The sequence below is a fragment of the Haemorhous mexicanus genome, chromosome 19, assembly GCF_027477595.1.
Source record: "Haemorhous mexicanus isolate bHaeMex1 chromosome 19, bHaeMex1.pri, whole genome shotgun sequence".
Classification (NCBI taxonomy): domain Eukaryota; kingdom Metazoa; phylum Chordata; class Aves; order Passeriformes; family Fringillidae; genus Haemorhous; species Haemorhous mexicanus.
This window is the reverse complement of record NC_082359.1, coordinates 13,712,314-13,739,628: the sequence shown is the minus strand read 5'-3', so window position 1 is coordinate 13,739,628 and position 27,315 is coordinate 13,712,314. Positions and strand designations below refer to the sequence as shown.

Here is a 27,315-nt window from a genome sequence, read left to right as displayed (position 1 = left end):
ATCCTTGTAAGTTTTATACCAGGGTTAAAGAGTAACAAATAAAGCAATGATTCCCTCTAATAGCCAGATTTGTGTTTTTCCCAAGAATCCCATTTCTTGCTCTGGCCACAGGATTTATTGGCACCCTCTGCTCTCTGAGGCTTTCAGCTCGAGGTGGCTTTAGAGGGACACAGCAACACGAGTCGTTTGCATCAGAGCTCCCTGCCCAGAGGGTCCCAAAGTTGCTTTGAATTTACCAGAACAACTCTGGCAGCAGACTCTCGCTTTGAATTTGGGATAGATTTCTGCAGGCAGTGTTTAACTGATGACATTCAGAGCAGTTTGGCACAGTGGCCAAAAACAGGGGAGCCCTGCAGACCGCAGTGCTGTGCAGGGTGGGTGTCAGCTGCAGCCTGAGGCACTGTGAAAATCAGAGAGATGGAGAGGTTCTCAGGCTGAAAGGGCAGGGCAGAGAGATCTGACTGCACCAGGGAGGGCAGCTCAGGCCGGGGGGAGCAGAGACCCGGGGCTGTGGCAGGCAGGAGTGGTCAGGGCAGCGCCCACCAGAGCTGGGGGTGTGGAGCTCCATGCAGGGAGGGAGGGAGGTTTGTGTGCCAAGGAGGCTCCAGAGCATCTGCTTCAAAAAGAGGGAGCACAGAGCCATGGGGACCTTACTGGAAAACAGTGTGGAAAACTCTGGAAAAGTAGTTTCATCATTTGTAGTTAATACAATTATACAATTTTTTTATATATATGTGTGTGTGTGTGTGTGTGTGTATATATATATATGTATATATGTATATATATATATATATATATAAACCAATTTATTTATTATATATAATATAATTATATCATATATAATTATACAATTTATATATTATATATACGCATATATATGTGTAATATATACAATTATACCATTTATATATTATATATAATTATACAATTTATATATTATATATACACATATTTATGTATTATATATACAATTATACTATTTATATATTATATATAATTATACAATTTATATATTATATATACACATATATATGTATTATATATACAATTATACTATTTATATATTATATATAATTATACAATTTATATATTATATATACACATATATATGTATTATATATACAATTATACGATTTATATATTATATATAATTATGCAATTTATATATTATATATACACATATTTATGTATTATATATACAATTATACGATTTATATATTATATATAATTATGCAATTTATATATTATATATACACATATATATGTATTATATATACAATTATACGATTTATATGTTATATATAATTATACAATTTATATATTATATATACACATATATATGTATTATATATACAATTATACCATTTATATATTATATATAATTATACAATTTATATATTATATATACACATATTTATGTATTATATATACAATTATACGATTTATATATTATATATAATTCTACAATTTATATATTATATATACACATATATATGTATTATATATACAATTTTACAATTTATATAATAAATATAATTATACAATGTATATATTATATATACACACGTATATGTATTATATATACAATTATACAATTTATATATTATATATAATTATACAATTTATATATTATATACTTAATATATACATATATATACAATTTATATATCATATATATTATATATCTATTGGACAGTAACATCTTCAGCAACTATATTAACTATATACTATTAATATATATATATCTGGTTAATATAGTTGCTGAAGATGTTATTGTCCAATTTAAAAAGTAAAAAAAAAAAAAAAAGAAAGGAGAAAAGAAAAGCCCAGTCCTCAAGTCCCCAGCTGATTTTTGAAGGAAGCACTTCACTTTGCCACATAGTTCCCGTCTCAAATCCAAGTAAATCCCTCTTTTTCTGCAGTGTTTTCCGTTGGTTGGTGGGAGCACTCTGTTGCTTGTCAGGGTTGTGTTCTTGTCGACTGCCTGCATTCATTTAATCATTCTGGGGATGCAGGCTCTGGGTGTTTCTGTTCCAGGGCTGGGATGGCATGCCTGGACAGCCTCCAGTACTGCCTATTGTTCCTCCTTACTTTGAGCTGCAAGTGACGAGTGAGCCCTAATTTTTGAATTTATTTATTAAAAAATCAAATCAACAATCTTCCCATTCACAATCAAGACCACCATTCACCCAAAGCTGGCTGTGTAGAATTAGCCACAAGCTGAACTTTGCATTTTCAGCAGCGTTTCCTCTCTGCTGTCGGGGTGGGCGTGGTTCAGTCTGGCTGATATTGGAAGGATGCTGGACCAGAGACACAAGGATGTTTTTGTCTGCTGACAAACACCTCTCACTCATTCATTCTGGGTGCTGTGAAAGAGCTGGCAGCCACCAGGGCTGGCAGCCCAGGCTAGGGGGGAAGCAAGACTATGAAAGGCAGCGAGGTCCCACTGTCCCAGGAGATGTGTCAGTGTGACATTCCAGGGCAGGGATCCGTGTCCAGCCCCGGAGCTGGGGCTCTGCAGCAGGAAGGGTTTTTATTTCAGCTGAAATCTGCACCTTGGAGCTGCCAGCTGCTGGAAGGCCAGGCCAGGGTCACTGTCTGTCCCCAGCTGTCCCCCAGCTCTGTCCTGCCCACCTGCACTGCGTGGCAGGCTCTGGGATCAATTTCAGGAACGACCCCTTGGGGGGTGGCAGGTCCTGCTAGCCCAGAGCCCCAGGGAGCACAGGAGTCTGTCTGTGTGTCTGTCTGTCTGTGCCTGTCCATCTCACCCAGGACATTCACCTGAATCTCACCTCTCACTCCTCTGCCCAACGAGCCCTGAGGGCTCCCTTCAGCAGGGCAGGGCTGGTGAAGTCTGGCACATGGAGCTCTGTGAGTCTGGAAACCCAAAAAAAACCACCTGTGAGTCTGGAACCCTGAGGTCTGTGAGTCTGGAACATCCCCCCCAAAAAAAAACCCCAAAAAAACCCACCTGTGAGTCTGGAACCCTGAGGTCTGTGAGTCTGGAACCTGCCCCCCCAAAAAAACCTGTGAGTCTGAAACTCCCCCAAAATATGTGAGTCTGGAACCCTGATTTTTGTGACTCTGGGACCCCTGAATTCTTTGAGTCTGGGACCCCAAAAATCTGTGAGTCTGGGACCCTGAGTTCTGTGAGTCTGGGACCCTGAGTTCTGTGAGTGTGGGGACCCTGAGTTCTGTGAGTGTGGGACCCTGAGTTCTGTGACTCTGGGACCCTGAGTTCTGTGTCTCTGGGACCCTGAGTTCTGTGAGTGTGGACCCTGAGTTCTGTGAGTGTGGACCCTGAGTTCTGTGTCTCTGGGACCCTGAGTTCTGTGAGTGTGGGACCCTGAGTTCTGTGAGTGTGGGACCCTGAGTTCTGTGAGTGTGGGGACCCTGAGTTCTGTGAGTGTGGGACCCTGAGTTCTGTGAGTGTGAGACCCTGAGTTCTGTGACTCTGGGACCCTGAGTTCTGTGAGTGTGGGACCCTGAGTTCTGTGAGTGTGGGACCCTGAGTTCTGTGACTCTGGGACCCTGAGTTCTGTGACTCTGGGACCCTGAGTTCTGTGACTCTGGGACCCTGAGTTCTGTGAGTGTGGACCCTGAGTTCTGTGAGTGTGGGGACCCTGAGTTCTGTGAGTGTGGGACCCTGAGTTCTGTGAGTGTGGGACCCTGAGTTCTGTGTCTCTGGGACCCTGAGTTCTGTGAGTGTGGGACCCTGAGTTCTGTGAGTGTGGGACCCTGAGTTCTGTGACTCTGGGACCCTGAGTTCTGTGAGTGTGGGACCCTGAGTTCTGTGAGTGTGGACCCTGAGTTCTGTGAGTGTGGACCCCCAATTTTTGGGATGCACTCTGCAGCTGAAGGCTCAGAGTGGGCGTGCTCTGAGTGGATGCTGCAGCCAGGACCCTGCCAGGGCAATCTTTACCTGCTCCACAGCCCCAGCTGAGCTGCTGGGTGATGGATGAGGGATGAGGGATGTTCAGACCAGCCTGGGTTTGCAGCTGGGCGGGGGCACAGCTGGCAGAGGTGGGTGCTGGAACGTGAGGCACATGACAGAACATCATTTAAAAAACATCAGATTAATTCAGAGTGGAAGCCCACTGCCATGACCACTGCCCCACAGTTTGACCCCTGCAGCCTGAAATGTGCTCAGAGAGCTGACAGAAACCCTGTGTGACTCCACCAGGTGTCATCAGTGGAGTATTTTGGGATGTTGCCTTCTCTAACCAATGAGCATCTTTTGTTATAAGCTTCCAAAACTTATTTAACAAGGAGCTGTGAGTCTTTCTTTTGGAGCCCACTTGCCATTTGCCTCTGGCAGGTTGCTTTCAAGCCCTCAGGATCACTGGGCAGGGACCTGCAGGCAGCTGTCCTTTCTGGAAAGCCAAATACTCTCTCTTCTGATGGCTCAGAAGAATTCCTCTCAAGCTCAATGCGTGTATTCTTGACAGAGTTCAGATTTTATTTATCCTGTAATTGCTTCCCTTTCAGCCCCCAGGCTATGGCATGCAGTTCTTTGAGCGTTTTCCTCCCAGACTGAGATCTCACCTCTGAGGGTTGCTGTGCTTTGGGAGCCTCATTTTGAGCAGCTCTGGGCTGGGGCGTCCTGGGCCTGCAGGGAATTTCCTTCTGGAAGGGGAACATTGCCCGGGGGTGAAAAGCACATTTGGGCCTGAAGGGAGCTCGGGTGGGGGATGCAGAGTGCTCACGGACCACTGCTGCTGCCTGGGCTTTGTGCAGGAAGAGCTGGCTGGGAAACCTCTGGGCTGCCTGGGAAACCTCTGGGCTGCCTGTGCTGCCAAACAGAATAACTGGAACCTCAGCAAACGGGGCCCCAAACCACAGGGGGAAGTGTGAATTGAGTTTAGCTGAAGGCACTGAAGTCAGGCAGGAAGACTGGGGGGCAAGAGCCCTCAGCCTGCTGGGAGGGGGCTCTGCTGCTGGTGGCCAGCCCAGTTCCCAGCTGCAGCAGGGGCTGAACATCTCTGCTCGCTCTCTCCACCTGGATGTCTCTGCAGCTGCTTCTCCTCCTTTCTTTCATAAAAGAATATTCCTGAAACGGAACCTGCTTCTGTGTGCTGCCTGTGCTGCTGCCATCATTGGGAAGCACGTTTCCCTCAGTTTCAGTGGCTGCTGAAGGCTGAATTTCTCTCCTGTGTCAGTGTCCCACCACAGACCCAAAAGTGAGAGGCTTCAGGACACTTCCTCACGTGCCTGGATTCATAAATTACTGAAATTCCAGGTGAGGGCTCCTTTCCTTCACCCGAATTTTCCTTTGGTGGAATATTTCCCATGCCATGAATATTTTCAGTTTCCTCTCTGTGCACACAGAGCTCTCAACCTGCAATTACAGCTCTCCCTGATGAATATTTAAATGGCAGCTCAGCTTTCAGACAGAGAACACCAGTGACAAAGATCAAGCTTTCTGACCTCTTGTTAATTTGCTCAGTGAAATAGGATTCCCATGGTCTCACTTTTTGTATTCAAGAGAAGAAATTTGCATACAGAGAGGGTGTTGGCTTTTCTCATTTTGGTTGCTAATTTCCTTTTGGTACATTTGTTCTATAGATATTAAAGAAAAGTCACTGGATAGTTTTATCAGTTATGCATGAGAATATGAAAGATAGAACTGAAGAAAAAAAACCACTTGGGTTCTTTATCAGGAAATGATAAGAAATTTTTTTACCGTCGTGGGAAAAAAAATCAGCAAAAAAAGCAAAAGTAGAAATGTGTCTAGAGCAACGGAGAAACTTGTTGCTCCCACACTGCTTAGGAAGGAAAAGCAAACTGTTTATGATAATAGTGGAGAGTGAAGCTGGAAAAATCTCAATTATTGCTTTGGAAATGAAATTATCTATTCTGGAAAGTACAGCACCTGCAGACCCCCAGAAGCTGAGCTGACAGAAGAGTAAACAATGCAGTGTGTCAATGTAATCACAAATCCTCTGGGCTTTCAGGAGCTGCAGGGTGAAAACTGAACCATGGTTTTCAAACCTTAGCCAAAAATGTGGGTTTCTTTGTGTTTGTAGTGAGCCCACTGTGGGTATTCCAAAGGAAGGAGTGGTTGCAGTCCCTGGAGCAGAGGTTGGGGCCAGCCAGGTCCTGGCAGAGCTCTGCTGTTGGACCCATGGTTTGCTATTTGCTCTTTGTTTCTTGTTTTATATTAACGGCCATGCATGAATGGACACAGCTGCACAGCTGGTTAACGAAGGGCCTTCATTAAGGGTTGTAATTAAACTAGTGGAGCAAATGATAACAGAACTGAAAATTCAGAGTGGGTCTGTGTGATGCACGGGCTGGTGGGGCTGAGGCAGTAATCTGTAGGAAATAATTGATTCTGTAGCCATTAGTCTTTGCTAATGAGATTAAGGACGAGGTGCCGCGATCTCGCTAATTAATTTGGGTTGTGACTTTGAAATGTGCTGGAATGGGACAAAACTGGGGCTTGCTCCACACACCCCGAAGCTCTCAAATTGGAAGACAAATATCATCAAAGTCATCCCTGTTCTCAGCTGTGCCAGGCTGGGGGTGATGTCTGACTTTACCCTGAGCCACCAAAGCAGCTCTGCTGCCTGTGTGTGCTCTATTGGCTCTGATGATGTCTGACTTTACCCTGAGCCATCAGGCCAGCTCTGGGCTCTGATGATATCTGACTTTACCCTGAGCCATCAGGCCAGCTCTGCAGCCAGCTCTGCTGCCCCATTGCTGCACAGGCTCTGATATCTGACTTTACCCTGAGCAATCAAACCAGCTCTGGGCTCTGATATCTGACTTCATCCTGAGCCATCAGGCCAGCTCTGCAGCCAGCTCTGCTGCCCCTGTGTGTGCTGCATGGGCTCTGATATCTGACTTTACCCTGAGCCATCAGGCCAGCTCTGGGCTCTGATATCTGACTTTACCCTGAGCCACCAAAGCAGCTCTGGGCTCTGATATTTGACTTTACCCTGAGCCATCAGGCCAGCTCTGCAGCCAGCTCTGCTGCCCCTGTGTGCTGCACGGCTCTCTGGGCGAGGCCAGCCCCTCCTGTGCCCCTGCCACCCCAGACCTTCCCCAGGGCGAGCCCTGTGAGGGTGACAGTCAGGAGGCTGTGGCTCTGCCAGGCTCTCACCTGCATTCACAGAGCCCCTGCAGGCACCTGAGCTGGGCACCTGTGGAGCTGCAGGGAACTCTCTCTCTTCTACCCTCAGAGAGCCCCAGGGGAAGGCTGGAACCCCAGGAGTGGTCATACCTCTGCAAAACAGAGCTTGGATTGAGGTCCTGGGCTGGAACACAGGCTGCAGCTGTGAGCTTGCATTGGATTGAGGTCCTGGGCTGGAACACAGGCTGCAGCTGTGAGCCTGCATTGGATTGAGGTCCTGGGCTGGAACACAGGCTGCAGCTGTGAGCCTGCATTGCATTGCAGATCCTGGGCTGGAACACAGGCTGCAGCTGTGAGCCTGCATTGGATTGAGATCCTGTGTTTGATTTAACACAGGCTGCAGCTGTGAGCTTGCATTGGATTGAGGTCCTGGGCTGGAACACAGGCTGCAGCTGTGAGCTTGCATTGGATTGAGATCCTGTGTTTGATTTAACACAGGCTGCAGCTGTGAGCTTGCATTGGATTGAGGTCCTGTGTTTGATTTAACACAGGCTGCAGCTGTGAGCCTGCATTGGATTGAGGTCCTGGGCTGGAACACAGGCTGCAGCTGTGAGCTTGCATTGCATTGAGGTCCTGTGTTTGATTTAACACAGGCTGCAGCTGTGAGCCTGCATTGCATTGCAGATCCTGGGCTGGAACACAGGCTGCAGCTGTGAGCTTGCATTGGATTGAGATCCTGTGTTTGATTTAACACAGGCTGCAGCTGTGAGCTTGCATTGGATTGCAGACCCTGTGCTTGACTGCAAACTGCAGCTGTGAGCTTGCATTTCATTGACATGCTGTGTTTGAGTTGGACTCAAGCTGCAATTTGAAGTTGCATTTGATTGACTGCAGCTCCTGTGTTTGATTTCACACAGGCTGCAGGGTGAAGTTGCATTTGTTTGATTGCAGCTCCTGTGTTTGATTTCACACAGGCTGCAGTGTGAAGTTGCATTTGTTTGATTGCAGCTCCTGTGTTTGATTTCACACAGGCTGCAGTGTGAAGTTGCATTTGCAGCTCCTGTGTTTGATTTCACACAGGCTGCAGTGTGAAGTTGCATTTGTTTGACTGCAGCTCCTGTGTTTGATTTCACACAGGCTGCAGTGTGAAGTTGCATTTGTTTGATTGCAGCTCCTGTGTTTGAGTTGGACTCAAGCTGCAGTGTGAAGTTGCATTTGTTTGACTGCAGCTCCTGTGTTTGATTTCACACAGGCTGCAGTGTGAAGTTGCATTTTTAGCCCCGTGCCCATGGAGCATCCCAGTGCCACTGGCACAGCCCCTGCAGCCCCCCGTGTGTGACTCTGCTCTCTGCCCTGTTTGTGGCTTCAGGAAACGGTGCAGGCTCCACACCAGGCTGGGCACCTTGCACTGCATGCAGTGCCTCCCCAGAGTGGCAAAAGGCTGTGCCACAGCTCCCCAGCAGGCAGCTGCACCCCAGGCAGGTCCCTGGGCATTGAATTACGATCCCTGCAGCCCTGCATCTGCTCAGGGAGCTCATGAATAATGAAAGCTGTGCCTGCAGGCCCAGCCCAGCAGGTCTGGGGTGCATCCCCTCCTGAGTGGTTCCCATGTCCCTCGGCACAGCCCTGATGGCACTTAGGTCTGTGCTGATGAAGACACCAGGTCTGTAAGTAAAGGCATTTAAAGGCAGCGTGGGGATGGGGGGAGGATCTGTCACTGACTGCCCTGTGCAATCTGTCAGGCTGCAGCCTTGGTGCTCAGCTCGTGGGGCAGGTAGGATGCAGCTCCTGTGCTTGCCATGCTGTGTGTGGAGGGACACCATCCAAAGGTATTTTTAGAATTCCATTCCAGGGGAAAAAATAAAGTCTTGGGAAGAACTGATTCATGCTTCTCATCCTCTCCCCTCCTCCGTTCCACTCTGGGTTTGAGCACAAATTTAAGGCTCGTTTTGGAGCTTTTGTTGGACTTCAGCCTTGCTGCCTGCCATGAGAAAAAGGTTTATTCAGCAAGGCTGAATTAATTAATTCAGCTTGGCTTTTATAGTGTGTCATGGTAATTAACCCTCCCTTTGCTGCAGCTCTGGGGCACAGGCAGTGAAACCCACGGGGTACTGGGAGGAGAAGCTCTGACAAACTGGCCACTGACTGCTTTCCTTTTATCTGCACAGTCTGGAGATGCTCCACCAAGCCTGCAGCCTGCAGCTTCCCAGGAAAGATCTGATCAGAGCTGGTTTATAGGAGAGCACAGATCTCCAGTCCCATGTCAGCACCTTGACTCCAGAGTGTCACCCCTGGCAGCTCTCAGTAAGTCTGGCTCTGTTTCACAGCCCGGTGCAGCTGCTGTGCTTGCAGAGTTCTGTTCTGCAGTGCAGGTGCTGCTCTGGGCTGGCTCTGGGTCTGCTTTGTGTGCACAGCTCCAGGGCTGGTTCTGGGTTTGGTTCTGGGTTTGGTTTGTACCTGCATAGCTCCAGGCCTGGCCCTGGGTTTGGTTCTGGGTTTGGTTCTGGGTTTGGTTTGTGTGCACAGCTCCAGGGCTGGGGGATTCCTGGGCTGGTTCTGGGTTTGGTTCAGGGTTTGGTTTGTGCCTGCCCAGCTCCAGGGCTGGTTCTGGGTTTGGTTTGTGTGTGCACAGCCCCAGGGCTGGGGGATGCTCTGGGCTGGTTCTGGGTCTGGTTTGTGCCTGCACAGCTCCAGGGCTGGTTCTGGGTTTTGTTCTGGGTTTGGTTTGTGTGCACAGCTCCAGGCCTGGCCCTGGGTTTGGTTCTGGGTTTGGTTTGTGTGCACAGCTCCAGGGCTGGCTCTGGGTTTGGTTTGTGCCTGCACAGCTCCAGGGCTGGCTCTGGGTTTGGTTCTGGGTTTGGTTTGTGTGTGCACAGCTCCAGGGCTGGCCCTGGGTTTGGTTCTGGGTCTGGTTTGTACCTGCACAGCTCCAGGGCTGGCTCTGGGTTTGGTTTGTGCCTGCACAGCACTGGGGCTGGCTCTGGGTTTGGTTCTGGGTTTGGCTTGTGTGTGCACAGCTCCAGGGCTGGTTCTGGGTTTGGTTCTGGGTCTGGTTTGTACCCACACAGCTCCAGGGCTGGTTCTGGGTTTGGTTCTGGGTTTGGTTTGTGCCTGCACAGCTCCAGGGCTGGTTCTGGGTTTGGTTCTGGGTTTGGTTTGTGTGCACAGCTCCAGGACTGGCTCTGGGTTTGGTTCTGGGTTTGGTTTGTGTGCCCAGCTCCAGGACTGGCTCTGGGTTTGGTTCTGGGTTTTGTTTGTGCCTGCCCAGCTCCAGGGCTGGCTCTGGGTCTGCTTTGTGTGCACAGCCCCAGGGCTGGTTCTGGGTCTGGTTTGTACCAGCACAGCCCCAGGGCTGGTTCTGGGTTTGGTTCTGGGTTTGGTTTGTGCCTGCACAGCTCCAGGGCTGGGGGATTCCAGGGCTGGCTCTGGGTTTGGTTTGAGCCTGCTGTGCCGAGGGCTCAGCTGTTCTCTGTCCTACCTGGAATATCTGCTGCCCTGATGCTCCCTGGAGGCTCCATAAGCCAGGCTTAGCTGTTCTCTGTCCTAACTGGAATATCTGCTGTCCCTGATGCTCCATCTCCATAAGCCAGGCTTAGCTGTTCTCTGTCCTACCTGGAATATCTGCTGCCCTGATGCTCCCTGGAGGCTCCATAAGCCAGGCTCAGATGTTCTCTGTCCTACCTGGAATATCTGCTGCCCTGATGCTCCCTGGAGGCTTGGATGTTCCCTCCATAGGTGGAATACCTGCTGCCACAGCCCCACTCCCTGCCCTGCCCCAGCAGGGTGCTGCTGCTATCAGCCAGCAGGGCTGAGGGCTCTCAGTGTTATCAGGTCCTGCAGAAGCAAAGGCAAGGTGATTTATTGCTCCATCTCTCCAAAGCACAGGATGAATTAATGTTTGGCTTGTCCTTCTTCCTGCCCTAATGACATTTGTCTCTTGTTTAATCGTCTTTAAGGCAAAATAGTATGTCTGAGGAGAGAATGTGATTTAATTAATTTTGTCCTAATGAGTCAGACTGCAGAGCCTTGCAAGGCTTCTTGTCCAGTGCTTGGAGGCACAGTATCCAGATGATGCTGAAAATTGTGAATCCTAAACCCCATACAGGAACCTTCAGGGGTTGCTGCTGAGCTCAGAGCCGTGTTATGTGACAGGTTTCTGTTCTGGCCCGAGACCTAATTTACAAATTACTGGGGGGACTGCTTGGCTCCTGTGTAAATCCCTCTCTGCAATGGGGCAGGGGCTGTGGGGAGCCCGTGCCTTGGTGAGGCAGGTCAGGGCTGGAAGGTGTGCTGGGGACAAGCATATGGGCTGTCAGAAGGATGTTTAAAGCTGCATTTGTGAGCTGTCCCTTCTCATCAGAAAGGATCTGAGAGGGTGAGCAGGAGCCCTGGAGTGTGTTGGTGTTCACAAATTGCTGCCCCATCCCCTGCTTAGCACTCATGCATGTTTTAAATTTGCATCTCTGTCTGGGGATCCCAGCACAGATTCCAAATGCAGGAGGTGCTTCACTGACAATGCTGGGCTAAAAAAAAAAGAATTAAGTGCTTCTGTGAGGAGCTTAAAGCTGACAAGGCAAGTCATGCAGAATGCTGGTGTTTAGATCAGCACTAACTGCACAGCTACAAACTCCCGTCCCAGAATTTCTAATTCTCATGGTAAATTAAGCTGACATTGAAATGGAAAGTGCCACATTTCTGTTTGTGCTGCTGGCTGAGCTGCCCAGAGCAGCTCCTGGCACAGCCCAGCCCCACCAGGGCATTGATCCCTGCCATGGAAAATGAGACCCAAGCCAAGGGTGTGAGCAGGCAGGGCCAGAGTGTGGCTCAGGGGTCTGTGGGGCTGGGTTTGGGTCTGGGGGTGTGAGGGGTGTGTGGGGCTGGCTGTGGCTCTCTCAGGGATGTGAGGGGTCTGTGGGGCTGGCTGTGGGTCTGGGGGTGTGAGGGGTGTGTGGGGCTGGGTTTGGGTCTGGGGGTGTGAGGGGTGTGAGGGGCTGGCTGTGGGTCTGGGGGTGTGAGGGGTGTGTGGGGCTGGCTGTGGCTCTCTCAGGGATGTGAGGGGTCTGTGGGGCTGGCTGTGGCTCTGGGGGATGTGAGGGGTCTGTGGGGCTGGCTGTGGCTCTCTCAGGGATGTGAGGGGTCTGTGGGGCTGGCTGTGGGTCTGGGGGTGTGAGGGGTCTCTGGGGCTGGCTGTGGCTCTCTCAGGGATATGAGGGGTCTGTGGGGCTGGCTGTGGCTCTCTCAGGGGTGTGAGGGGTCTCTGGGGCTGGCTGTGGCTCTCTCAGGGATGTGAGGGGTCTGTGGGGCTGGCTGTGGCTCTGGGGGATGTAAGGGGTCTGTGGGGCTGGCTGTGGCTCTCTCAGGGATGTGAGGGGTCTGTGGGGCTGGCTGTGGCTCTCAGGGATGTGTGGGGCTGGCTGTGGCTCTCTCAGGGGTGTGAGGGGTCTGTGGGGCTGGCTGTGGCTCTCTCAGGGGTGTGAGGGGTCTGTGGGGCTGGCTGTGGCTCTCAGGGATGTGTGGGGCTGGCTGTGGCTCTCTCAGGGATGTAAGGGGTCTGTGGGGCTGGCTGTGGCTCTCTCAGGGGTGTGAGGGGTCTGTGGGGCTGGCTGTGGCTCTCTCAGGGATGTAAGGGGTCTGTGGGGCTGGCTGTGGCTCTCTCAGGGGTGTGAGGGGTCTGTGGGGCTGGCTGTGGCTCTCTCAGGGATGTGTGGGGCTGGCTGTGGGGCTGGCTGTGGCTCTCTCAGGGATGTGAGGGGTCTGTGGGGCTGGCTGTGGCTCTCTCAGGGATGTGAGGGGTCTGTGGGGCTGGCTGTGGCTCTCTCAGGGATGTGAGGGGTCTCTGGGGCTGGCTGTGGCTCTCTCAGGGGTGTGAGGGGTCTCTGGGGCTGGCTGTGGCTCTCTCAGGGGTGTGAGGGGTCTGTGGGGCTGGCTGTGGCTCTGGGGGATGTGAGGGGTCTGTGGGGCTGGCTGTGGCTCTCTCAGGGGTGTGAGGGGTCTGTGGGGCTGGCTGTGGCTCTCTCAGAGGTGTGAGGGGTCTGTGGGGCTGGCTGTGGGTCTGGGGGTGTGAGGGGTCTCTGGGGCTGGCCTTGGCTCTCCCCTCAGGGCTTTCAGTGGAGCTGCCCTGGAGGGAGCTGGCTGAGCCCTGCCCTGCCTTCCTGTGCATCCTCAGGGCCATCTGCTCCTTCTCACCAGCACTGAGCCCCTTCCCGAAGAAAGGCAGTGCCTGTGACCCCCAGAAGCCTTTCCATGTTAAACCCCGTGCCAGGTCAGCTCAGACAGCAGAGAGGGCAGGCAGGCCAGGCTGTGGGACTCACTGCAATGCACAAGCATGCAACAGAGCCTGCACGGGGCTGTCAGGGGGAGCTGTGCAGCCCTGCTGGCCCTGCAGACAGGAGCTCCCTCCGCCTGGCCAGCCTGTGCTGTGCTCACACCAGCCCCATGGAACACCAGCTGGCACCTCTGAGAGTTCCCTGCCCGACTGCTTGAACACCCCTGCATCCATGGGAGGATGAGACCTACTTCGTGGTGCTCTGTGCATGACAAAAGCTAAAAATAGTTCTATTAGAACTTTGGCTGCAGCTCTGCTAAGCTTTAGCAGTTTGGGGGGGAAGGAAAACACTTTTGAAAGGTTATAATTAATGAGTTCTGTGTTGTTGGGTTTTTTCCTGAAGTATACCAAAATAACAGGAGGAATTTGGGACAGGCGTGCTTTTTTTGTGCCTTGGCATTTCCAGGGCTGCAGCCTGGCTTCCCACTTGAGCTGGGGGTGGCTCTGCTGCTGCCTGCTCCCCACAGCTCCCCCCGGGCAGGAGTCCAGGGGGAGGGAAGGAGGATTGCCCAGGAGAGAACTGCTCGGGATGCACAGGGTGCAGAACTGAGCCTGGCACTGGCTGGGGCTGACAGGAATCCAGCACGGAGTCACTGGGAGAGGCTTCCTGAGCAGCCCCTGGCACAGACAGGCTCTGCTGTGCTGGGTGAGTTTGGATCCTGAGCAGCCCCTGGCACAGACAGGCTCTGGGGTGCTGGGTGGGCTCTAGAGCCTGAGCAGCCCCTGAGCCAGGCTCTGGTGTGCTGGGTGGGCTCTAGAGCCTGAGCATCTCCTGGCACAGACAGGCTCTGCTGTGCTGGGTGAGTTTGGATCCTGAGCATCTCCTGAGCCAGGCTCTGCTGTGCTGGGTGAGCTCTAGAGCCTGAGCAGGCTCTGGCACAGACAGGCTCTGCTGTGCTGGGTGAGCTCTAGAGCCTGAGCATCTCCTGAGCCAGGCTCTGGGGTGCTGGGTGAGTTTGGATCCTGAGCCAGGCTCATATTTGCTGGTTTAGACATAGATCCTGAGCCAGGCTCTGGTGTGCTGGATGAGCTATAGAGCCTGAGCAGCTCCTGAGCCAGGCTCTGGGGTGCTGGGTGAGTTTGGATCATGAGCAGCTCCTGAGCCAGGCTCTGCTGTGCTGGGTGAGCTACAGAGCCTGAGCATCTCCTGGCACAGCCAGGCTCTGCTGTGCTGGGTGAGTTTGGATCCTGAGCAGCCCCTGGCACAGACAGGCTCTGCTGTGCTGGGTGAGCTCTAGAGCCTGAGCATCTCCTGAGCCAGGCTCTGGTGTGCTGGGTGAGTTTGGATCCTGAGCAGCCCCTGAGCCAGGCTCTGCTGTGCTGGTTTAGCTGTAGATCCTGAGCCAGGCTCTGGTTTGATGGCTGTGTTTGGATCCTGAGCCAGGCTCAGGTTTGCTGGTTTAGACATAGATCCTGAGCCAGGCTCTGCTGTGCTGGATGAGCTCTAGAGCCTGAGCAGGCTCTGGCACAGACAGGCTCTGGGGTGCTGGGTGAGTTTGGATCCTGAGCAGCCCCTGAGCCAGGCTCTGCTGTGCTGGGTGAGCTCTAGAGCCTGAGCCAGGCTGAGGTTTGCTGGTCTAGCTGTGGATCCTGAGTCAGGCTTTGGTTTCTGGCTGATTTATGGATCCTGAGCATCTCCTGAGCCAGGCTCTGGTGTGCTGGTTTAGCTGTAGATCCTGAGCCAGGCTCAGGTTTCTGGCTGAGTTTGGATCCTGAGCCAGGCTCAGGTTTGCTGGCTGTGATAGATCCTGAGCCAGGCTCTTGTTTGCTGGTCTAGCCATAGATCCTGAGCCAGGCTCAGGTTTGCTGGCTGAGCCATAGATCCTGAGCCAGGCTCAGGTTTCTGGCTGAGTTTGGATCCTGAGCCAGGCTCAGGTTTGCTGGTTTAGCTGTAGATCCTGAGCCAGGCTCTGGTTTCTGGCTGAGTTTGGATCCTGAGCCAGGCTCAGGTTTGCTGGTTTAGCTGTAGATCCTGAGCCAGGCTCTGGTTTCTGGCTGAGTTTGGATCCTGAGCCAGGCTCAGTTTGCTGATCTAGCCATAGATCCTGAGCCAGGCTCAGGTTTCTGGCTGAGTTTGGATCCTGAGCCAGGCTCAGGTTTGCTGGTCTAGCCATAGATCCTGAGCCAGGCTCAGGTTTTCTGGCTGAGTTTGGATCCTGAGCCAGGCTCAGGTTTCTGGCTGATTTATCCTGAGCCTGCCTGGCTGCAGCACTCTGGGGCAGCTCAGGCTCCAGAGCTCCTGACCAGTTCCACACAAACTCGATTAAGCTGTTAAACTGCAGCTCACTCCTGACAGTAAATTAATTCCTAATCCAAGTCCTGCTCTGCACTACGTCGGGAGGCTTTTGCCAGGAGGCCGGTGGCTTGAAAATGGGTAATTAAATTCTGCTGTAAATACATTTTCATCCACCCTTCTGCTTGCAGGAGCTGGCAAACAAGCACGAGCCATTAATTAATACCTGTAATTTGGTTTAGTTGGAATCAGCCCTGCTCCTGTCAGACTCTGAGATGTAAAGCAAGGTTGTAGAGCTGGGAGTAAGGAAAATATAAGGACTGACCCAAATGTATTCATAAGAGAACCTGGTCCTAGTTTTCTCCGTAAAATGCTGTGGAGTTTGCAAATGTGGAGTTGTGGAGTTTGCAAGTTTGGAGTTGTGCAGTTTGCAAATTTGGCAATAGTCTGATCTGAAATCAATGCAGAAAATTTTTTAAAAGCCCTAAACATAAGGACAGTAACAACAATGAGAAGATGTATTTATTCTGGGCATTTTTCATCCAGGCAGTTAACCCCTTGTGACCCAGCTTTGCAGCTCAGCAGTGCCTTTGGGCAGACCATGCCTACTCAGTAAAATTTCCCATCACCCAGTGCAAAACTAAATAAACTATTTAGTGCAATACAGCAATGTCCCGTGGAGATGGAGCTGTGCCTTTGGTGTCACCTGAGGCTGTCACTGTTTGCAGCTGAGCGGGAGGTGCTGGGTGCAGCTTTGCCTGCCCTGCTCATTCTCCAGCCATAGTTCTGAACCAAATTCAGTTTTCCCATCTTCCTTCCACATTTTTCCCACTTCCTTGAAGACCAGAGTTTGGCAGTTGTGGGTCTGGCTCCTTTTTGAGGCTGAATGCTGCTAATTCTCATCAAAGCCAGAGGCTGTCTGTGCTGTCTGTGTGCAGAACAGTTCCTGGTGCCTCCAGGGACACTCCCAGCCCTGCAGAGTGCTCTGAGCCTCCCACGGGGAGCCTGACCCTCCTTCCACTGCTCTGAACACACTCACAGGTGATGCTGGGTGGCTTTGAAGTCCACTCTGAGATTTGTTGCTTTGCTTTCCAACGTCATTAAAAATTTATCCCTGACTCCAGCTGAGACACTTTGTCATTTCGAAGGCAGGGTAATTGGTAATAATTAAAAGCAATTAAAAAGTGTGTTAAAAGTCGTGTAGTTTTGATAGGCTGGCTGACTGCTGTGTCAGTAGGAGGGTTTGGGAGGTTCTGGGGCTTTTTGGAGTTTAATTTCAGTTCTGTTTCTCGGATTCTAGCCCTGTGAGAGCATTTCCTTGTCACATGAGCCAGTGTGGATTGACAGATGAGCGGGGCCATGCCCTGTGCAAGACCTCAGCCATTCAGATTCTGGAAATCCTTTCCCTGCAGTGGGACTGTGTCCTTACCTATAAAACAAAGAGGGCTGCCCTCTTTGCAGGGAGCAGCACTTCTAGCACATTTCCATGCAATTAGCTGTGAAACCACGGCAGCCCCTGGAGTGTGAGTGGGAAATCTCTGCCTGTGGGGAAGGCACCCCCAGGGTTAGTGACCCTGAGAGTGGGCAGGCCCTGTGAAATGGGTGTTAGAGCATGGGGAGTAGCTGAGCACCACAGGGTTCCTGCTCACGTGCTCATTCAGAGATTCTAGCCCAAGTTACAGGGATGGAGAGGCACTCTGGGACGCGGGGGCAGCCCTGGGTCTCCCTTTTCTTGGTCTGTGATTGCCATGCACAGACTGCTCTGGGCAGCTTCACCCGGGGCTCCCCTTGCTTCTTTCTGAGCACTGACAAAAACTGATGGCCACTTTGGGATTCTGGTTTGCCCTTCCCTCCCCTGTCAGGGTTGGAAGAGCTGTGAAATCCCAATTTAAACGTGTCTAGCACTGAATGTTAACTCCAGCAGCAATTCCTGGGGTGTCAGACACGTGGGAGGCTCAGAGCTGCTCCTGGGGAGTGCCTGCAGGGCTGGAGCCAATTCCTGCCGTGCCTGGGATGTGCAGGGGGTGCAAACCCACCTTGAGGGGCTGTCACAGAATCATTTCAGCTGGCAGCAGACTGCTCTGCTCTTTGCTGGTCTCTCCAGCCTCCGTCAGGTTTTAGGAGCTGGGAATTCAGTCCTCTGAAATTCCTGGAATCAAAGTCCTGGTGCTCCCAAGGTGCAGGCTGGCTGTGTCTGAAACCAGAACCCTGCCTTCCTTGCCTGTGCACAAAGCAGCTGGAAATGTCAGCTCTTTGTTCAGAATTCCAATAAAACACAGCCGGGGGAGTCAGGATCCTCCACAAAGAGAACTCTTCCCCAGGAGAGCAGCGTGGTTTGGTTTGCCAAGCACTTTGTAAGGGTGTGTTGGATGGCATCTGAGCATGCTGCTGTTGTTGGGTTGTGTTGTGGAGCAGCGAGGGAACAGAAATCAGCAGCAGTGGAATTGCACAGCTTCCCTTCCCAGAGCTGTAGTGCTTGTGTCACTGCAGTCTGAATTGGTGTTTAGAATGAGGACTTGCCCAGAGGAAATGACTTTTTTAGTGTACGTTTCACTGGACAGCAAAGCAATTACTTCCTAAATTTAGAAAATATTCTCTACTACGCTGTAGCAGGATCAGACAAGTTTTGGCATTTGAGCAACTCCCAGCACCCATTTTGCACAGGAGAAGGAATGATGCCGATTGACAGCCTGGCAGAGAGAAGGTGCTCAGAAGCTGGGTTTCCTCCCAGGCTGCTGGGGAGCAGGACAGGATTTCTGGGGCAGAGCTGAGGGTCCAGCCCTGCCCTGCAGATCCCTGGCTGGGGCAGTTCTGGGGCAGTTCTGCACTGCCCTGGGGCTCAGCCAGGAGAGGAGCCGGGGCTGAGGGTCCCAGGCTGCTGGGGAGCTGGACAGGATTTCTGGGGCAGAGCTGAGGGTCCAGCCCTGCCCTGCAGATCCCTGGCTGGGGCAGTTTTGGGGGAGCTGCTCTGCACTGCCCTGGGGCTCAGCCAGGAGAGGAGCCGGGGCTGAGGGACGGGTGACCACAGCCACCGGAGAAATAACCGAGGGAGGGAACTCATTTGGCTAATTGGGGGCTCCAAGCCATTTGGGGCAGCGCCAGGGCTGGGTCCTGCTGGACTGTGCTGAAAGCAGCATGGGAACACTCAGACTCTGAACTTCTGGGCAGGCACAAGCCCAAAGGGTGCAGGCAGGAGTTGCATGTCTTTGGGCAGTGCAGTATCCTCTGAGGCTGAGGTGCATGGCCTGCAGCTGCTCAGCCAGGCAGCTCCAGCTGCACAGGGGTGGAACAGGACCTGAGCTGCAGGAAATGCAGGTAACAGGCTCCCCTCTGCAGGAAATGCAGGTAACAGGCTTCCCTCTGTCGGAAATGCAGGAAACAGGCTTCCCTCTGTAGGAAATGCAGATAACAAGGTTCCCTCTGCAGGAAATGCAGCTAACAGGCTTCCCTCTGCAGGAAATGCAGCTAACAGGCTTCCCTCTGTGAGGAATGCAGGTAACAGGCTCCCCTCTGCAGGAAATGCAGATAGCAGGCTTCCCTCTGCAGGAAATGCAGAGACTGGAGGAAATGCAGCTCAGAAGGTTCCCCGGGCTGCAGGAAATGCAGCTCCTAAGGTTCCTTGGGCTGCAGGAAATGCAGCTCTCAAGGCTCTCTGTGCAGGAAATGCAGCTCCCCAGGCCCCCCCCTGCAGGAAATGCAGCTCCTGCAGGAAATGCAGCTCCCCAGGTTCCCCCTGCAGGAAATGCAGCACCTGCAGGAAATGCAGCTCCCCAGGTTCCCCCTGCAGGAAATGCAGCTCCTGCAGGAAATGCAGCTCCCCCAGGTTCCCCCTGCAGGAAATGCAGCTCCCAAGGTTCCCTGGGCTGCAGGAAATGCAGCTCCCCAGGTCCCCCCTGCAGGAAATGCAGCTCCCAAGGCTCCCTCACGTGCTGCCTTCCCAGCGGAGGTGCAGGAGGGAGGGGGCAGGGGTCCTGCAGCGTGGCAGCAGCAGCAGCAGCAGCAGGAGCTGTAGCTCAGCACTCCTCCCCTGCAGCCCCATGTCTCGGCGCTGTCCCTTGCTGCACCACCCTCAGGCTGTACATTTATTTTTCTCCCCACTCCTTTTCTGCCTGGTGAGCGGCTCCCAGCTCTGTGCAGCAGGACTGACTCTGCACAGCTGCAGGAAATCCGACATGCCCAAGTGAAAGAAATGGATTAAGCAGATAATCTCCCATCAGACTTCAAACAATTTGAAGCATAGGGCTTTAAATAGCAAAAGTTTTATCTGGAGAGTATTTTTTTTTTAACAGAAGGTTATATTCATGGCCTAGCACCAATAAATAAGAATTTTATTTTCTTAAAAGAATTTCAGAGCAGTTGAAAACAGTAGAAGAATGTCTTTACTTGTAGGTTTGTCCATCAAGAATAGAATTTATTATACATCTGATTCAGATGAATAATACTGATAATTTCTAGTTCTTCTGTCCATTCTCCCCCCTGGCTGGCATTATTTGTGCCAGAGGAAATAAGTGAGGCCTTTGTGTCTCCTGCCACAGGCTGGTTGTGCTGCTGTAAAGGGGAGGCAGAAGGGAAAAGAAATTACCTTTTGTTTAAATATCACTTTTGGCCTTCACAGGTTGTTCCAGATGAAATGTTTTCTTTGAGAATTGGCTAAAAATAGACAGGAAGAATAATCCTCTGAACTGTGATAAGTGTTACCATCAGAAATCAATCTTAGAATTCATTTCCACCGTTAAATGCAGCATAAATTGAGGGAGGAGAAAATGGGATTAAATCAGGCCTGGGGGAGAAAGCCTGCAGCAACTTTTCTGTGGAATTCAATTTGTGCTAATTTGCTGGGAGCTCAGAAAACAGAGCGACAGAAGGCACTGATGGAGGGAGAGGATGGCAAATGAGGGGTGCCCAGAGCTAGGAGAGAATCAAACCCCTCTGCAGGGCTGGGTCCTGCCCTGGGGCTCTCAGTGCCCAGGGAGGAGAGACAGGGCTGGCTTTGCTGGGGCTGTTTCACAGCAGGATTGCTGCTGCCTCTGCCCAGGGGCTCCAAGGGCAGGGGCCAGCAGGTCTGGCACACTTGCAGCAGGTCTGGCACATTTATCTCAGGTCTGGCACATTTATATCAGGTCTGGCACATTTATATCAGGTCTGGCACATTTATATCAGGTCTGGCACATTTATATCAGGTTTGGCACATTTATATCAGGTCTGGCACATTTATATCAGGTTTGGCACACTTGCAGCAGGTCTGGCACATTTATATCAGGTTTGGCACATTTATCTCAGGTTTGGTACATTTATCTCAGGTTTGGCACATTTATCTCAGGTTTGGCACATTTATATCAGGTTTGGTACATTTATATCAGGTCTAGCACATTTATATCAGGTTTGGCACATTTATATCAGGTCTGGCACATTTATATCAGGTTTGGCACACTTGCAGCAGGTCTGGCACATTTATATCAGGTTTGGTACATTTATCTCAGGTTTGGCACATTTATCTCAGGTTTGGCACATTTATATCAGGTTTGGCACATTTATATCAGGTCTGGCACATTTATATCAGGTTTGGCACATTTATATCAGGTTTGGCACATTTATATCAGGTCTGGCACATTTATATCAGGTCTGGCACATTTATATCAGGTTTGGTACATTTATATCAGGTTTGGCACATTTATATCAGGTTTGGCACATTTATATCAGGTTTGGCACATTTATCTCAGGTCTGGCACACTTGCAGCAGGTTTTGCATGTTTACAGCAGGTCTGGCACACTTGCAGCAGGTCTGGCCCAGGCAGGACTGGGAGATGCTCTCAGAGCTGGCAGCTCCTGCCTGGGGGGTTTGGGAGCTCCTGCTTGGTGGGTTTGGGAGCTCAGCCCAGGGGGTTTGGGAGCTCCTGCCCAGGGGGTTTGGGAGCTCAGCCCAGGGGGTTTGGGAGCTCCTGCCCCAGGGGTTTGGGAGCTCCTGCCCCAGGGGTTTGGGAGCTCCTGCCCGGTGGGTTTGGGAGCTCCTACCCAGGGGGTTTGGGAGCTCCTGCCCAGGGGTTTGGGAGCTCAGCCCGGTGGGTTTGGGAGCTCCTGCCCAGGGGGTTTGGGAGCTCAGCCCAGGGGGTTTGGGAGCTCAGCCCAGTGGGTTTGGGAGCTCCTGCCCAGGGGGTTTGGGAGCTCCTGCCCCAGGGGTTTGGGAGCTCCTGCCCCGGGGGTTTGGGAGCTCCTGCCCAGGGGGTTTGGGAGCTCCCAGCTGGTGTGCTCTGCAGGCAGAGGGGATGCTGCAGCAGCACTCCTGGCACTGAATACAGGATATTCAGGAGCCATTCCAACCCTTCCTGGGCTGTTGTGCCGATTTCAGGAGACATTTTGTCCCTGGAGCAGGGGTCTGATCCCTGCCAGCAGTGTGCTGGGAATCTCCTCTGCTGGCAGGGGTCATTCCCCAGCTCGGAGCTGGAAAAATGAATCACTGAGATGAAATTTATGTTCTAGAAACTTGATAAATGTGCAGCCATCTGGGGCCATCTTTAATTTCCACTCTCATCCCTCCTTTTGCTGATAGCTGCATCAAGGAGATTCGGGGGTGCTCAGTTTCATTTCAGTGCCAGCCTGGGGAGATTTCATCTCCCTCTCAGAGGAGAAGGGTTTGGAATAATTTCTTTGCCATCCTCCACTCCCAGACCTTCCAGATGCACACAGAACTACTGTCAGGTTATTTTTCCTGGGGGTCTCTGGTAGCCATCCTGTGAGCACAGAGCTCAGTGATTTTCCATGTCCCTGGAAATGCTGCCTAATGGCAAAATCTTTGTTGATAATGGGAGATAAACTGATACTCCCCTTTGATTAACCTTCTGTCTCAGCCCACTGAGAACCAGCAGCCTCACTTAAATTTGTTATCTGCTCCTTTTTAACCCAAACTAATCTCTTCTGGCTTTATTAAAACTAATTAGTTTGCTTGAGGACCGAAGGTCTCTCAGCATTCCTTGGAACAAATAAATATATCATGAGAAAACAAAAGCCACAATGGAGAATGAGCTCAATAGGAATAGAAAATCTCTGTTAATGAAATTCATAAGTGGAAACACAGTTGGCAGTATCTGGACTCGAGTGTGTGAAGTGCTGGAAATGTTTGGTGTAGTTTAAAAACCTTCTCCAAGGTTTTGTTTTGCACAGGGAATTGCAATTACCTTGTGAGAGATCCCTTCTTTCTTCACGAGCAGATTTCCTGCTGGGTTTGGGTGTTCCTGGGGAGCTGGGCGAGCCCAGAAGTGCTGCTGTGGTCTGGGATGGCTCAGGGGGTTGCTGAGGTGCCAAGGTGACACCTGAGGCTCATTTCAGTCAAGGACAGTGTTTGTGTTCAGTTCTGGTAAGCAGCAAACTGGAATAGAGAATAGAAGGGATTCTTGGTGTTTTCCAGTGTTCTTTTCTTTTTCTCTTCTCCTCTCCCCACAGCCCTTCCTGAGAACTTCCAGAGCTTTTCATTTACAGCTGCCTCAACAACTGGTTTTGATGAAATGAAAAAAATTAAAAATGACGAGGCCTGGAGCTGATTATTGTTAGCACTGGGATGAGTTTCTGTAGCCTGGATCCAGCAGGAGGAGTGTTCAGCCTTTAGCTCTGTGGGGTGCTGTGCTCCCGTGGCAGTGATGATCCCCTCCAGTGCCCAGGCTCTCAACACCTCCCTGCTGGGGTCCCTGGCACTGCCCAGAGCTGGGGGTGGGTCTGGGGGCTGTTTCTGCTGTGCCCATTCTCCAGGCAGGTCACAGGGCTGATTCCTGCCCTCCCCGTGCTCTCCTCCAGCTCAGTCACCTGCTGCTCACCTGCTGCTCACCTGCTTTGGTCAGAAATGGGCTCTGGGCTCCCTTCCCTGCCTGCCCTGGAGGGCTTCGGGCTCAGCAGCTGCTGTGGGGCTGTTTGTGTTTGAAACAGAACACTCTGGGTCGATATCAGGAGCAGTGTTTCTCCTTCCTCAGGAGAACGTGCAGGGAGAGCACTGGTCTGGAATACTCTGCTTTTCCCATGGATTTGCTCAGTGTTTCCCCCTTAGCTTAGCAGGAGATGAAAAATGGATTGTGCAGTCTGACTTGAAGGCTGTAAAATTATCTGTTCTGAAAACAGGATTTCTGGAGCGTGGAGAGCTGGTTTTGAATGATGCTTCTGGCACCTAATCCTTAAAATTATTCAGCATCTTTTTCTCGTGTCTGTCTTGAAATGGAAAATTATCTTCTGTTTTCAAGTCACTCATAACTTCTAAAAACTGGGCTTAACTTTTCATAGACATTTCCAAACTTATGCAATATATTGCTAGAAGTTTCTGCCCAATAAAATTACTCTGAGGCAGCTGAAGAATTACTGATGTCGCCAGAGGTCACAGGAGGGTTTTTAACATTTTCATCTCTGCATTTCTCACTGAAAGATCTGCCAGTCTCTGGGGAAAACACGGAGCTTTCTGAGCTGTGGTTGGTGTTATGCTTGGGTTCAGTACATTTCATCCTTTTCCAGTGCCACCAGAGTGAATTTTTCACCTGCTGGGGCATGGCGTTACCATGGCAACAGCTGATCTTGTTTGCTGCTCTCTGCTCTGTGTGCTTGACAAGAAGGAAAAGCTTTTTGAGAGGCGTTTGTGAGAGCCAGTCTGACTAATTGCATTGCAAGGATCAGTGAAACAGATCCAGAAATGGCTCCCTCCGTTTCCAGAGGGGAATAAATAAATAAACAAACAAACAAATAAATAAATGTCTGCTGTGGGAGCAGCACCAGCGTGGGGACAGATAAATAAATGGGAGCTGGAGAGGCTGGGCTGGGCAGGGGGAGCAGAGAGGGACCCGGGCTCGGGGGGATCCCTTCACCCATTTCCATTTCTGAAAGAGTTGGGAGGGTCCTGCCGTGGTCATACCGTGTGCCGGGTGAAGCCAGGTCAGGTGGAGAAGTGAGGAACTGAAAACAAGGCAGAGAAGTGAAAAGCAGGTGAAAAGAAAGCAGTGAAGTGAAAAAAGGTGAGGAGAATAAGGCAGAGCCTGTGATGGGCAGCTCTGGGTGATGGCTGTGCCGGAGCAGCAGCACATCAAAGGTGGCTCCGTGTGAGCCTGCAAGAGGGGAACCTGCCCGGAGCTCAGGTGAGCCTGAGCAGGATTCACCTGGCCTGGGCTGGAGGCAGAGCTGCAGAGGAACGGGAGCAGGGTCAGTGAAAGAGCTGGAGGGCAGGGCTGGGCACTGCAGGGCTTGGTGGGAGTGGAAAAGCACAGGCAGGAATTGTTGTGCAGTGCAATGAGCTGGTGTGCAGGGCTGGGCACTGCAGGGTCTTGTTGCAATAAAAAACCACAGGCAGGAATTGTTGTGCAGTGTCAGTGCAGTGAAAGAGCTGGTGAGCAGGGCTGGGCACTGCAGGGTTTTGTGAAAGTGAAAAGCAGCAGGCAGGAATTGAATGAGCTGGTGAGCAGGGCTGGGCACTGCAGGGCTTGGTGGAATAAAAAAGCAGCAGGCAGGAATTGTTGTGCAGTGTCAGTGAAACAGCTGGTGTGCAGGGCTGGTCACTGCAGGGCTTTGTTGGACTGGAAAAGCAGCAGGAAGGAATTGTTGTGCAGTGCAATGAGCTGGTGTGCAAGGCTGGGCACTGCAGGGCTTTGTTGGAATAAAAAAGCACAGGAAGGAATTGTTGTGCAGTGCAATGAGCTGGTGAGCAGGGCTGGGCACTGCAGGGCTTTGTTGGACTGGAAAAGAAGTGGAAAGGAATTGTTGTCAATGCAATGAGCTGGTGAGCAGGGCTGGTCACTGCAGGGCTTGGTGGAATAAAAAAGCACAGGGAGGAATTGCTGTGCAGTGTCAGTGCAGTGCAATGAGCTGGTGAGCAGGGCTGGTCACTGCAGGGTTTTGTGAAAGTGAAAAGCAGCAGGCAGGAATTGAATGAACTGGTGAGCAGGGCTGGGCACTGAAGGGTCTTGTTCCAATAAAAAAGCAGCAGGCAGGAATTGTTGTGCAGTGTCAGTGCAATGAAATGAGCTGCTGTGCAGGGCTGGGCACTGCAGGGTTTAGTTGGACTGGCAAAGCACAGGGAGGAATTGTTGTGCAGTGAAAGAGCTGGTGTGCAGGGCTGGTCACTGCAGGGCTTGGTGGAATAAAAAAGCACAGGCAGGAATTGTTGTGCAGTGTCAGTGCAGTGAAAGAGCTGCTGTGCAGGGCTGGGCACTGCAGGGCTTGGTGGGAGTGGAAAGCACAGGAAGGAATTGTTGTGCAGTGTCAGTGCAGTGCAATGAGCTGGTGAGCAGGGCTGGTCACTGAAGGGTCTTGTTCCAATAAAAAAGCAGCAGGCAGGAATTGTTGTGCAGTGTCAGTGCAATGAAATGAGCTGCTGTGCAGGGCTGGGCACTGCAGGGCTTGGTGGGAGTGGCAAAGCACAGGGAGGAATTGTTGTGCAGTGTCAGTGCAATGAAATGAGCTGGTGTGCAGGGATGGGCACTGCAGGGTTTAGTTGGACTGGCAAAGCACAGGGAGGAATTGTTGTGCAGTGAAAGAGCTGGAGAGCAGGGCTGGTCACTGCAGGGCTTGGTGGAATAAAAAACCACAGGCAGGAATTGTTGTCAATGCAATGAGCTGGTGAGCAGGGCTGGGCACTGCAGGGTCTTGTTCCAATAAAAAAGCACAGGGAGGAATTGCTGTGCAGTGTCAGTGCAGTGCAATGAGCTGGTGAGCAGGGCTGGTCACTGCAGGGTTTTGTGAAAGTGAAAAGCAGCAGGCAGGAATTGAATGAGCTGGTGAGCAGGGCTGGGCACTGCAGGGTCTTGTTCCAATAAAAAAGCAGCAGGCAGGAATTGTTGTGCAGTGTCAGTGCAGTGAAAGAGCTGGTGAGCAGAGCTGGGCACTGCAGGGCTTGGTGGAATAAAAAACCACAGGCAGGAATTGTTGTGCAGTGTCAGTGCAGTGGTTGAGCTGCTGTGCAGGGCTGGTCACTGCAGGGTTTTGTGAAAGTGAAAAGCAGCAGGCAGGAATTGAGTGAGCTGGTGAGCAGGGCTGGTCACTGCAGGGTTTTGTGAAAGTGAAAAGCAGCAGGCAGGAATTGAATGAGCTGGTGAGCAGGGCTGGTGACTGCAGGGCTTGGTGGGAGTGGAAAGCCCAGGCAGGAGTTGTTGTGTTTCCTGCCCAGGATCTGCTCCCTGAGAGCTGCTGGGCTGCAGGACTCTGCTGCTTTCCAAGGCCACCAATCTGCTCAGCTCGAGTCCCTTTTTAGCAGTGCTTTTTAAGAAGTGCTATTTTTGTGTGGTGTTTCTTGTGCTAAATTCAGCTGCTGATTAGAGGGGTAAAGCTGCACTGGCTTGCCTTTGTTAGAACAGTATCACTTGCATGGAAAAGTTCCTATTTTTAAAACAGAGCAAATCCAATTGTGAAGTGATTTTATTTAAAATGCAAATGTTTTCCTTTACCTGAGGAGTGGCAGTGGAAAGCGCTCATGTTGTTAGTTTCTCTGCAGGAATTCATTAGTTTTTAAGGGCTAGCCTCAGAAAATGTCCAGCTGCTTTCCTGTGCTCCTTGCTAACATGTGCTTCACCATGGCAGTTCAGAGGAAGGATCAAATGGAAATAGTAAAACACCTTAAAAAAGTAAGATTATCTTGTTTATTTCTCGTGGTGTGCAGTAGCCTTCCATGAAATGTCATTTATTGTAGGTGCAGCTTGCTGCCTGTGGGAGCTGTGGCAGGCAGGG

The 27,315-nt window shown here is 51.2% G+C and overlaps 1 protein-coding gene across 10 annotated transcripts in view; it reads left to right on the top strand.

The window, feature by feature from the left end:
* The window catches only part of RIMBP2 (RIMS binding protein 2), a 98,513-nt gene that overhangs the window by 15,831 nt on the left and 55,367 nt on the right, over window positions 1–27,315 (top strand). For 9 of the 10 annotated variants that reach the window (XR_009488813.1, XM_059863403.1, XM_059863402.1 and 6 more), the window contains exon 2: window positions 9,244–9,379. The gene's annotated coding sequence lies outside the window, so the exon portion shown is untranslated. Of the gene's footprint in view, window positions 1–9,243; window positions 9,380–27,315 lie in introns of those variants that run through there. The other variant, XM_059863410.1, reaches the window with a different exon arrangement.